Here is a 13094-nt window from a genome sequence, read left to right as displayed (position 1 = left end):
TACAACTTCTAGGTCTCATGCTCCAATTTTCATTTTAACATTGGCAGCTTGTCTTCCCATTATCTTTCAACTGAATACTTTTATAAATTAGTCAGTGCTTTTTATATTAATAACCTGACAACTCTTTCTGTTTGTAATATCTTGCTGACAGGGATATAACTTTCATTTGATGTTGATGGACAAATCTGTACCATTGGTGGACTTTCAAAGGTACTTCTTTACAGAAACATCACTCAATGATAGCCGTGAAGCTATGGGTGTGATTGATTTTGTGTCAGTAAATCTCAACCATAGACCCAGGCATGACTTTAGGATACTCAATAATTATCAACTATTTAATGAGAATATATAACATTTGCATGCCATTTACAGCAAACTTTCACATTCATATCTTATTCTATCTTTCAAATGACCCTGAGAGTGAAGTATTATTGTTGCTAGTAGCAAAAGAACCCAATGTTGAAAGATGTTGAGTAGATGCTTTCCAAAGTCCATTAACAAATGGCAGAAAAGACATTACTGTTTAATCAAATTCTTATCATCATAGGTGGGCAGTAACACCTGCCCCCATAAAGTGAATCTATTAAATTTTAATAACAACATGATCTTACTACTGTAAGCTTACACTGAAGCAAGGCTGCTGACTGGTCTACCATTAATATTTTTTATTCATTCTTTTAATCTCTCTTGCATATGTGTTGTGTTTGCATAGTTGAGATCAAACTATATGCATATATTATCTATTTCTTTTTCTTTAAAACTCTAATGTGCTCTTTACAAACAGCATTTTAAATGTCTCCATACTTGTTCATCTCATTTCATTTAACCATCTCCTTACCGTTAATCATTTAAGCCCCTTTCATATGCATGCATGGGTGTGTTTCCAGGATCATTTTTATGCATGAGGCATTTCATCTTATTTCCTTAGATAAATTTCTATCAGTGAATGGGAAACTACTAATAATTTTTTAGGTTCTCAATACACTGTGGAATAGTCTGCTTCTCTCTCTGCCCCTCACCCACTCAGGTTCTCTTTCTCTCTCTCTCTCTCTCTCTCTCTCTCTCTCATAAATAAAATATTTAAAAATAAAATAAATAAATTGTAGCTATCATTTAATTTATACTTTCTCAGTTTTGTCATTGACTAATGAATGCTATGCTTATAGCAATATTATTCTTTAGCTTAACTTTCTTTTTTAAAGTAGTATTACAGTTTCATTTTACTTTACCTAATATTATACCATTTCCCAGGTGAGAAGAATATGGTAATAATTCTGCTAAGGTCACATAGCTATGAGTGACAAAACCAGGGAGTGAATCCAGTTTGCTTGACACCTGAGTTTAATCAATAATATCTATTCATGGCCTAAGGCCAAATGTATTTAATTATTCTCACCTTATTACTCTTATTTTTTCTTTTAAAAAGATTTATTTATTTATTTTAGAGATGCAGACATCCCGCTGAGAGCAGAGCCCGACCCTGGGCACCATGTCGCAATCCCCAGATCAGGACCTGAGCAGAAACCAAGAGTCAGATATTCAACTGAGTGAGCCATCCATGGGTCCCACATTACTCTTCTTTTTAAAGAACTTTTCTGACTACTTTCTCAGGATTATTTTTTCAATGCACTTGGAAACAAACTGTCAAATTCCCTCCAACCCCCCACCACACTGCCTCTCTCCAAATTTTGCTATTCAGCATCATCACACTGGATGTATATGTTAATGTACAAGAACTTGAAATTTTTACAATACTCAGTTTTCCTATCTGAGAACATGCCTTTCCATTTATTTTTCTTTTTGGTCCCTCAGTAAAATTTTCTTTATATCACTCCTATAAATTTCTTCATAATTTCAACATGTATTTTTCCCTACTATCATGGAGATATTTGATTTCATTGTTTTCCAGTTGCTATTTATATACTAAAATGTATTCATCTTTAACATCAATTCTTTGTGATTTACCTTACTTCATCCTCTCACTGTTCAAAGTAGTATATCATTACAATCTCTCCACTTTTTCACATAAATTATCATATCATCTGCCAATAATAAGAGTGTTCTCTGTTCTGTTGCAGTGTTTGTATTTCTCATTTCAATCTCCTTTCTTTGGAATGTCCAAAAAATATTAAATATTACATGTTCTAGTGAGCATCATTTTCCTTTTCCTGACTTTATCGAGAATTCTTCAAGTGTTTTATTAACTTAGATTTTTAAGAGCAAGTTTTTCATAGAATCCTGTAAAATTGGGTTTTATTTTTATACATAGATAAACAGAGACACTTCCAAATGTCTTTCCCCAAGAGAGATGTATTTATATATTTCCCCAAGAAAGATAGAGCTATATAATTTTTAAAATATGCATTTAAAACTCAATGCTCTCTCACTTCTAGCAAAAGACTGTATTTTTAGATTGAGATTGTTATAGTTCTGTCATTTTTAATCTAAATTTACTCTAAATTATCATTTTGAGAAATTGATTTTTGTCCCATAGAGTTACTTAGAACTTTAATACTTTTGTGACATCCCTGTATTAAAAAATTTTTTTTAAAGATTTTGTTTATTTATTCTTTAGACACACAGAGTGAGAGAGGCAGAGACCTAGGCAGAGGGAGGAAAAGTAGGCTCTGTGCAGGGAGCCCGATGTGGGACTTGATTCCAGGACTCTGGGATCACACCCTGAGTTGAACGCAGACAACCACTGAACCACCCAGCATCCCCCCATATTAAAAACTAATGAAAGGTAGTTCTGAACAATTGAACTGTGTACTCACTTTGATCTTTTAGCTTATCACCTCTTTGAAAAAGTTTCAATGAAATATTTTTAGAGTAAATAATTAATTTCACACATCATGGACAAGAGTTCTCAAGTTATCCTGGATCTTTCTGTTTTTAAAAAGGGTGAAGTGTAAGAAGCCAGAAGTTATGAATACAGTCTTTGAAAGACACACACATCTGCGGGCAGTTTTTCTTAGTGTTAAAAAAACTTGGTCCTGGCCTTTCAATCACTGTAAGGAGACTGACGAACAAATGAAAGGTTCTTTCCTTCAAAGTTAAATGTTATTCCAGCCTCAGCATGTTATTATGATAGCTTGCATCCAGATACCCAGTGGGCAGGGAGGACACGCAGGCAGTAATAGAAAGGGTGGCTGCCTTCAGCAAAACACAGCAAACTAGTGACTTGTCTTTCTATGAAGTGTTTTCATTAACTTCAGTTTCCAGGGAGAAAAAGGGAAGAACATGGCTGGTTTGAGTTCAATTAGATGATTTCAAAAAGTTGTCTTAGGTGGTTTCAGTGTTTACTGCCTTAACTGGAGCTACCCAACAAAAAGCTGCAGACCACTTGGCATAAACAACGAAAGTTTATTTTCTCTTAGTTCTGAGAGCTAAAAGTCCAATATCAAAGTGCCAACATGATCAGTTTCCAGTAAGGGTTCTCTTCCTGGCTTGTAGACAGCCTGTTCTCTTTCTGGCCTCACATGAGGACAGAGGAAAGAGTGGGACAGTAAGCTCCATGAGGTCTCTTCTAATCAAGGCACTGGTTCTGTCACAAAGACCCTGCCTCACAACATCATCCAAACCTAATTATCTCCCGAAGTCTCCATCTCCAAAAACCATCATACAGATGGGTGGAGGGCACAATTCAGCATTAACATCCCACCCCTGGACGGTGAAAATTCATGTCTTTCTCATGTGTAAAATCTTCATTTCTTCTCAACAAGCCAAAAATCTTAACTTGTTTCTACATCAATTCTAATGTCCAAAATCTCCCCCCAAATCATCTAAATCAAATATGGGTGATGACGAAAGGTACAATTGATCATGAGGCAAAATTCCTGTCTAGCTCCGAACTTCTGAAAGCAGACAAATTAAGTGCTCCCAAAATACAGTCTTTAGACAAGTGTAGGATAGACATTCCCATTCCCCGAGGGAGAAATCAGAAGGAAGAAAGAGGTGACATATCTCAAGCAAGTTCAAAAGCTACCAAAACAAATTCTATTAGATGTTAAGTTTGGAGAATTATCCTCTTTGGCTCCATGTCCTGCCTTCCAGACCCAATAGGGTCTGGCTTCCATGGCTCCTTGCACCAAAATCCATATTAGTTGAGGTTCCCCAGAGAAACATATTATTTATATATATGTAATATATATACATATAAAATACATGTATACATAATATATCTGTATATTATACATATACATAATATATATGTATTTATATAGTATATATATATAAACATATTTATGGTCTGGAAGCCAGACCTTAGAATGTATACATTTATGTATAATATATAAATATGTTTATATATAAAACACATATATATGTATTATTTATATGTATTTTATTTATATATATAAATATTTATATATTATAAATATTATTTAACTTATATATAAATTATATATTTTAATATTATTTATTTATATATTAGATTATATATTAGATTATATATATTAGATTATATATATTAGATTATATATATTATATATATATATATATATATATATATATATAATATATATAATATATATATTAGATTTAGAGAGCTGAAGACCCAGGAGAGCTGATGGGGTCGGAGTCTAAGTCCAAAGAATTTACAACCTGGTGAACCAATGGTGTCCTGTCCAAAAATTACCAGGCTTGACACCCAAGAAGAGCCAATTTTTCAGTTCAATTCTGACGGCAGGACAAGACCATGGCCAGGATCCAAGAGTCACCAGCCTTTAGTCTTTTAGTTCTAATCAGGTCATCAACTGATGGCACAAGGCCCATCCATGTTGGGGAGAGCAATTTGCTTTACCCAGTCTACCCGTGCAGATGTTAATCTCATTCAGAAATACCCTACGACAAACCCAAAATAACGTGTGGCCAACTGTCTGGACCCCCCACGGCCCAGTCAAGTTAACACATAAAATCAACCATCTTCTTCCTGTGAGATTTTCCTTTGACCACGAAGAGGGAATGAAGACAAATATTCCCCACAGCCTTCTGTGTCTATCTACTCGTCTTAGAAATGTCTGTCTCTATCTCAGATTTTCTGTCTTCAAGAACAGCATAATATGCCTGCCAGGGCTAAGATGCTCAACATATGGATGTTTGAAAATCTCTAGATGAAAAGCAAAATGTTTCAATTTTATGTCATGGAGAAACAGCTGTAGTGTGTTAGTTTAGAGCAGTGTTATGGAAAAATGTTACATAAATTGCTATTTCAGGTAAACATTCCAATCTTTTTATTGACCTTTTAAGGGAAAATTTCTCCTCCACCCTTTTGGGGTCTCTGGCTGGGCCTAGGAATTAAACTGACATTGAGCAGAAGAAAACCATACACATTTTATTTAGTAATTTTGATATGTCCATGGGAGCCTTCACAAGAAAAGTGAACACCCTAAAGAAGTAATTAGAGCCAAAGGCTTACATACTGGACCAGGCAAAGAGTAGTAAATTGTAAAAATGTGACAAGACAAAGGGGTTTGGTCAGGGTAGTTAATTATGGGAAAGTAACTAGAAAGATAAGAGTTAAAGCCTGTGCCCACAGATTTCTTGGCCTTGACTCCCTGTCTTGGTGATAAGAATGTTTTCCTTCCCCCTGGTACAGGTTGGGCACCTTTCAGATGGGAGTTTTATCTCCTGCTTTCAGGAAGAAAAAGGAAGGTCAATGTGCCCTTCATGCATCTACTGTTTTTCAAGTGCCTTTAATTCAAAATAATCAATATGCCAGGATGGCATATTTTGGGGTGGCTTGCTCTGAACCCCTACAATCTCTACCAACACCTTCCCACAAAGGAAAATTCTACTATAAAACATCATTAAAATAAAAAAATTGCCATTTTAACATTAAGTCAGCTTTTAAACTGAGAATATTATATTGTCTCATATTAGAAATGATAGCAATTTTATATTCTGGAAAGAGATCTGGCCTAGGAACAGATATTCTGGGTTTAAATTTTGTTATTGAAAAAGTCCCTTACCTTACGTGACTCACCTTCCTGGTCTTGGAAATGGAGATAGGGCTGTTCTGAGTAGTAAGGGAGACAAGGTATGGAAAAGACTTTGGTGTATTCCGTTTTTAAGAATGCATTATTGGGTGCCTGGGTGGCTCAGTGGTTGCACATCTGCCTCTGGATCAGGTTGTGACCCCAGGGTCCTGGGATAGAGTCCTGCACCAGGCTCCTTGCAGCAAGCCTGCTTTTCCCTCTATGTCTCTGCCTCTCTCTTTGTGTCTCTCATGAGTAAATAAATAAAATCTTAAAAAAAAAAAGAATGCATTATTATGTGGCTTTAAGGGTATTTTATTTTAGAGAAGTATTGAAATTATCTTGCAAAGTTATAATCTGTGTTACAAATGTCCATATTTACTGTTGTTCTCCTCACAGGTACAGATTAGATAATTTCCCAATGCAATTGCAAATTTGTGTAATGAGTTTTCATCCATATTAAACACACACTCACACATGCACAGTAAGGGCTATTAGCAAGTATTCTGAATAAAAATAGCTGGAATGTTACTCATCCATTAGAAATGACAAAACCCACTATTTGCTTCGAAGTGGAGGGACCTGGAGGGTATTGTGCTGAGTGAAATAAGTCAATCGGAGGACAAACATTATATGGTCTCATTCATTTGGGGAATATAAAAATTAGTGAAAGGGAATAAAGGGAAAGGAGAGAAAATGAGTGAAAATATCAGTGAGGGTGACAAAACATGAGACACCTAACTCTGGGAAATGAACAAGGGGTAGTGGAAGGGGAAGAGGAGGGGGGGTTGGGGTGACTGGGTGATGGGCACTGAGGGGGGCACTTGGTGGGATGAACACTGGGTGTTATGCTATATGTTGGCAAATTGAACTCCAATAAAAATAAATAAATAAATAAATAAATAAATAAATAAATAAGCAAGCAAATAAATAAATAATTAGCTAGCTATTATTCTCCCCTCTTCCAACCTATGCACACATGTTCTCTCTCAAACAAATAAATAGAATCTTAAAAAAAAAAAAGCGAAAAATAAACAGCTAAGCCTTGCCCTTGAGCCACTTATAGTCTAGTGGAGAAGGAAGATGTCAACCCAATAATCAACTAAATGTAAAATTGCAATGCAGTGATGGCATAAGAAGAGGGTTTCATCAAGTCAGGAAGAATAGGAAGAGCTTCTTTGGAAAAGGACACTTAAGCTAAGATTTGTCTAGCAGCTGAGTAGGAATCAATGGAGGAAAACCTGGAGACAAGAATTGTTTAGTCTCGGGTATAAGCCCAAAGAAGGAGCATGGCCAGTTCACAGGACAGAATGAGGGCCAGGAGGTTTATAATGTTTCAGGAAAGCTTGAATGGGGGATGAAACCAGGTGAGGGAGTCCTAAGGGGCCTGTTTTAAAACTCAGATTGAGAAGTGACAGGACGGGGAAGCGAGAATTCAGATAGTGAATTCACTTGATCATGCAAGCTTTGAAAAGTACTGAATTTATGGGGAAATTCAGGCTTATTTCCAAGAGAACACTGTGCAAAGATACACATTAGGGCTTCTGGGCGTGGAAAAATGAGTAGGAGACAGTCCTGGGGGTCAAGAAGCCCTCAGAAATGCCGGTAAAGTAGTTATCCTAAGGGGCTCACCTGTGTGTTGTCTGGCCTGTTTGCATTGTCAGTGAATACAGGGCTCCCTCTGCCAAAGAGCATCTATTAGAGTCACAGGGAGGTCAGAGAACCACAGAGAAGCCCTGCTGCTGCCCCACTACTGTGCCTCACACCTTGAGCAAGCACATACTGCATCCCACATTTACAGAGCCCCAATCCCCAAGTTTGGGAAACGTCTCATAGGATTCTTAGGCATCTCACCTCCTCCTGAATTATGTTTCTTTCAAGCATCACACGTTTCCTGCTTAGACATTCAGACCACACATTAATTCATTTCTTCAACCTTTACTAGAACACTGTCTCTTAGTGAAGGACTGTTTTTTTTTTTTTCAAAAAGAAACTAGGATTATATAACTTCTAAAAATGATTGCTTTTCCAAATAGCAAAAGCAAAAATCAACAAACAGAACTACATCAAACTCAAAAGCTTCTGCACAGCAAAAGAAACAACAAAATGAAAACGCAGCCTACAGAGCAGGAGAAAATATTTGCTAACCATATATCAGCTAAGGGGTTAATATAAAAAAAATACATAAAGGATGAATACAACCGACACCCAAAAAATCTGATTTAAAAATGGGTGGAAGAGCTACAGTTTTTTTCAAAAGAGGACATCAAATTGGCCAACAGGCACAGAAGATGCTCAACATCTCTCATCACCAGGGAAGAGCAAATCAAAACCAGCATGAGCTATCACCTTGCACCGGTGAGAATGGCCATTATCAAGGAAACAAGAGGCAGCAGGTGATGATGAGGATGTGGAGAAAAGGGAACCATTGTCACTGTTGATAGGAATGTAAATTAGTCCAACCACTATGGAAAACAATATGGAGGTTCCTCAGAAACATAAAAATAGACCTACCATATGACCCAGCAATTCAACATCTGGGAATAAACCAAAAAAAATTGAAAGCAGGAGTTCAACAAGATATCTGCACCCCCACATGGATTGCAGCACCATTCACAAGAGCCAGGATATGGAAACAACTCGAATCCCCACCAACAGATGAATGGATTAAAACTTTGTGCTACATATACACGATGGCCATGAGAAGGAAGGATCTCCTGCCACATACAAAAACATGGGTGGACCTTAGTACATTATGTTAAGCAAGATAAGCCAGACAGAGAAAGACAGGTACTGTGCAATATCACATATATGTGGAATCTAAAAAAAAAAAAAAAAAAAAAAAAAAAAAATTCAAACATACTTTTTTAAAAAAGCAAACAGAGTAAAACAGTGGTTATCAGGGGATAAGAGCCAAGGGGGATAAGACTGATGGTATTTAAGGGTACAAATTTGTAAAAATAAATAAATAAAAAAACAAACAAACAGATAAATGGGTACAAACTTGTAACAAGTACTAAGAGAGCCATAGATACTCAATGTGCACTTAATTGAACATAGACAATAATATTGTACAATAAGTAATGTGATAAATATTGTTACAACAACCACATTACAATATATAATCAGAGTAACACCATATAGACCTGACATTTATACAATGTTACATGTCAAATTATCCAACAAAAAAAAAATCACAAAAATAAATGAAATTGGTTGTTTTGGCAGGAAGAGAACAACAGAGCAGCCCTGAGAGGTAGTTGCTGAGCAATCAGCCATGCTCTCACTAGCTGAGTAGACAGTCTTGGAGCATGAACAAGCCAGACTCGTGTGTCAATCAAATGACTGGTGACTCCCTGATATGCATCTTTAGGGTGCTGAGCAAGGCCAAGGGTGCAGCTTTTGCCCCTTTATGAGAACATGCCAAGGCCAGGGATGCCTGCAAGACTGAGATGTTAATGTCCCTCTATTCTTTCTAGAAACTATCAGAAAAAATTTTAAAGTATCTGAATGTCCAAAAAAAGGTCTTTTTCTACCCATCAAAGAGGTAGTTTTAAATTGTTTACTATTGGTTCTGATTGACCTAGTCTTTAACCTAGAAAATCCTACCTCAGCCAAATGAAATCCTGCAGAATCAAGAAACAGAGCAAAGTAAAGAAGGGAAGGAAGAAAAAATCACACTCATACATGAGAAAAAAAAGAAAGGTTTTTGGATCAGCCTTTGGATCAAAGGCTCAGAGAGTGAGATTTATTTGGGGGCATAAAACGGCTATTTAGAAGATACCACTTCAAGTGGACAAATTAAACTATCTAATATCCAAGTGATGTCACAAGCCAAAATTAACGTCTAAATTAAAATTGCACGAATCAAACCATGTGCTCATTATGACCAATATAGTCATTCTAATCCAGGTAGACAATCTGTGGTTTTTACTTTTAAATTAAAATACAGTATAGCTGGACAGAAAACTCATCAGAAAATATAACATGATAATTATACAGTAACACACTTTCATTTGAAAATAGGATATTGATCACTGGGATGATGCACATTTGTTATGCTCTAATGCATTTCAACATACCAAAGTGAGATGATAGATCTGGGGTAATTATATAGAAATTGACAGCCCATTTATCACTGTTTGTGGTTATTTCACAGCATTGGCATTTCCATGAATTATGGCATGTCATCCCATGTGTATACAAATGTTAAATCATTTATGGCAACAATTGATCATTAACTACAGCATATGCTGAAAGGTGGCACCTATAAGACATTCAATTAAAGGAGTGAATTCGGTGTGTAGGTTTTGCGATTAATTTGACAGGCACGCTGAAAATTTTAAAGGTGACTCATATTTCATTCATTTTGTTGTTTCTATCTATAAAATGTTACTGAAACAAGATGAAGGAGCATGCTGAGAGTACGAAGTATTTTTCAAACCAGAAATAGCCTGTATTGATATACCTCTGTTAGGGAATACGAACTACCTGGTATCTGGGAGGGATAGCTCTATCACCCCAACTTCCAGGAGATTTTGTTATCCAAATTTCTGAGCAGAGAGTAAGATTGGTTACTAATTGTTCTAGAACTGAAGTGAGGAAAAACAGAAAACAGAAAGATGGAAAAAAAAAAAAAAAACAGCAACCCAAGAGACAGAAATTGGAATAGGCAAAGAACAAAGAGAATGAAGAAAGACCTAAGACAGGGTAGGGGAAAAGAGAAAGAACAGAGAATTAAATTTGTGAACAAAAGTTTCATTCAAATTCAATTTAATTCAACACATATTTAAAGAGCATATACTAAGGGCCAATCACCCTGACCTTATTTGCCAAAATTAAGGTCTTAACTAAAAGGTTCTTTGGCTCATTTCTTTCCTTTTATTTATACCATGAGCACTCAACTTCAAGTACTTAATTCCTTGTTCCTGGATTATTTTAAGAGGCTCATAACTATTTACTGGCTACACAAGTCTCTCAATTTTTGCATTTCCTATATATTAATGCCAGATTAATTTCCATATCCATCATACTCTCTTGGAAAATATTATTCCTCTTTTCAAAAGCTCTCAGTTGCCTACAGGAAAAAAATCAACTTGATTCAACTCTTTCTGCTTTGTAATATTAGTTGAGGACAGTAGCATAAATGGGGACAATGTTGTTGGCGCTCCCCCCCCAAAGCCCTAATTTTTACATTCACTGATTTCCTTAAGTGTGACAACTTCCACTATAGTTGATTTCAAACTACCATCTGACATCATTGAACCACTTGATATTCTGGGGCCAAGTAGGGTACAGGGCAGGGCTGCCCACAGGGATAAATTATTCATTTTATCCACCAAACTGGTGTGGTGTCAAATGCTTCCCAAAAAGTTGTTAGGTTCTAAACAATTGCACATAGTAAATGTGGGTCATAAATGAAATGCAAATCATACACCAGAATAAAATAATGTAAAATCCCTTATTCAGAAAAAAAGAGGGTTTATATCTTTTACTTGCCAAGTGCTAATCTAATACTTAAAGAAACAAAAAGTTAGGAAGAACCACCTAGATGCCCAGATGTCTCTGTGGCATCCTAGGTCGCATTCACAGGCCCAAAGTATTTTTGCATAGGCAACCCCTCAGATCTCTCCCAGGTGATTCTGAAAATTGGGAATAGTCTCTGGTTTTCTGTGTGCATCAGCCCTCTTGCCTGCCACACAGTCTAGGCCATTTTATTCCTCCCTTGGGCCCTGCCATCGATGGATCCCCTGTCTCTACCAAGACCCACAGCAGGAAGTCTACCCCCGGCACCCTCCGAAAGCACAGCCACCACACCTGCCCTAGCAGGGCACTGCGAGAGTGCCGGTGCCTGCCAACATCCCCACCAGGCTGCCAGCGCCCCATGTCAAGGGCTGACATTTGAGCAGAGGGCAACTGTGCCTGATGTCATGAGTCTTGTTATCTGTGCTGGATTTCCTGTCTCTTGTTCTAACAAAAGCTGCTGGCATTGTCTTCTGTTGCAATGCGATTGTTTTGGCATGAGTGCTGCTGATGCTTTGCATTCTCAGTGCTCTAAGCCTGTTAACATGTTCTTGGTCTTCCAATGCTGCCCTCTGCGGAGAGGCTTTTGACACAAGTCCATGAAGCTAGCAGGAAGATGTCCAAACAAAGGAAACCATGTTTCCCCAAGTTACCCATACAGCCAAGGAACCTGACCATGACTTTTCATTTGCCCTTGGGTGGAGGTCTGTCCAACCAATGCAAACAGGGGTCAAGATTTTGGTTTGGTCTGAGGATGGGGACTGGCAAGGCTTTCTTATCTGCTAGAGAGCTGGAGGCTGAGATGTACCTGGCATGGAGCCTTTTTGGAAGGGAGGTGCATGCAGATAGGGCACCAGTAGAGCCAAATCATGGCCAGCTCTACCTTATGATTGTTAGTGCAAATTTCTTGGATCAGAAACATAGACTGAGTACAGAAGATTTGGCTGCTCGATGAATTCTGGTATGCTCTTTCCTACGCTAAACAAGTCATAGGCAACTATGTAGCCCAGAAGACACTACAGATAAAGGAAATACTGAATAGAAATATACTGTCTTGACTCCTGCTTCCAACAGTATCATTGGCAAAACGAATCAGGAACCTACAGCATGTTGGCATGTGGTCTCTGCCCACCAGTCAGACCCATGGTCACTGAGATGAGATGCTTTCCAGAGGGAAAGCACCGGCTTCCCAGGCAGAGGTAGAACTGGGATCCAAGGGGCTGAGTTGGTGACTAGCCAGTGGGATAACCAACTGCAGGCCCCAAGCAGCCCCTCAGAGCTGCTGGCTCCATTGTACATACAACCTCCGTATTGGAAGCTATCCTTTAAAATGCATGGCAGAGAGGTGTGCTGCTCACTAAATGCATGTTCCTCCGTTCCCTTAGCCGTTGCAGACAGGGGCCATTGAAGTAATGCTGGCCAATGGACAATGATGGAAAAGACATTAATCCCAACAGAGCCAAAGTATTTAAGATCCGAGGAGCCGCCCTCCGGCCCTCCTTTCCTCTGCCACAGCAACTGCAGCCTGCACACACTGACATGTTCTTGCTCTCCTTGTCTTGGTAAAATTCAGCCTCCCACCAACCACTTGGACTC

Source organism: Canis aureus, chromosome 15 (assembly GCF_053574225.1).
Source record: "Canis aureus isolate CA01 chromosome 15, VMU_Caureus_v.1.0, whole genome shotgun sequence".
In the NCBI taxonomy this organism is placed as follows: domain Eukaryota; kingdom Metazoa; phylum Chordata; class Mammalia; order Carnivora; family Canidae; genus Canis; species Canis aureus.
This window is presented reverse-complemented; position numbering follows the sequence as displayed.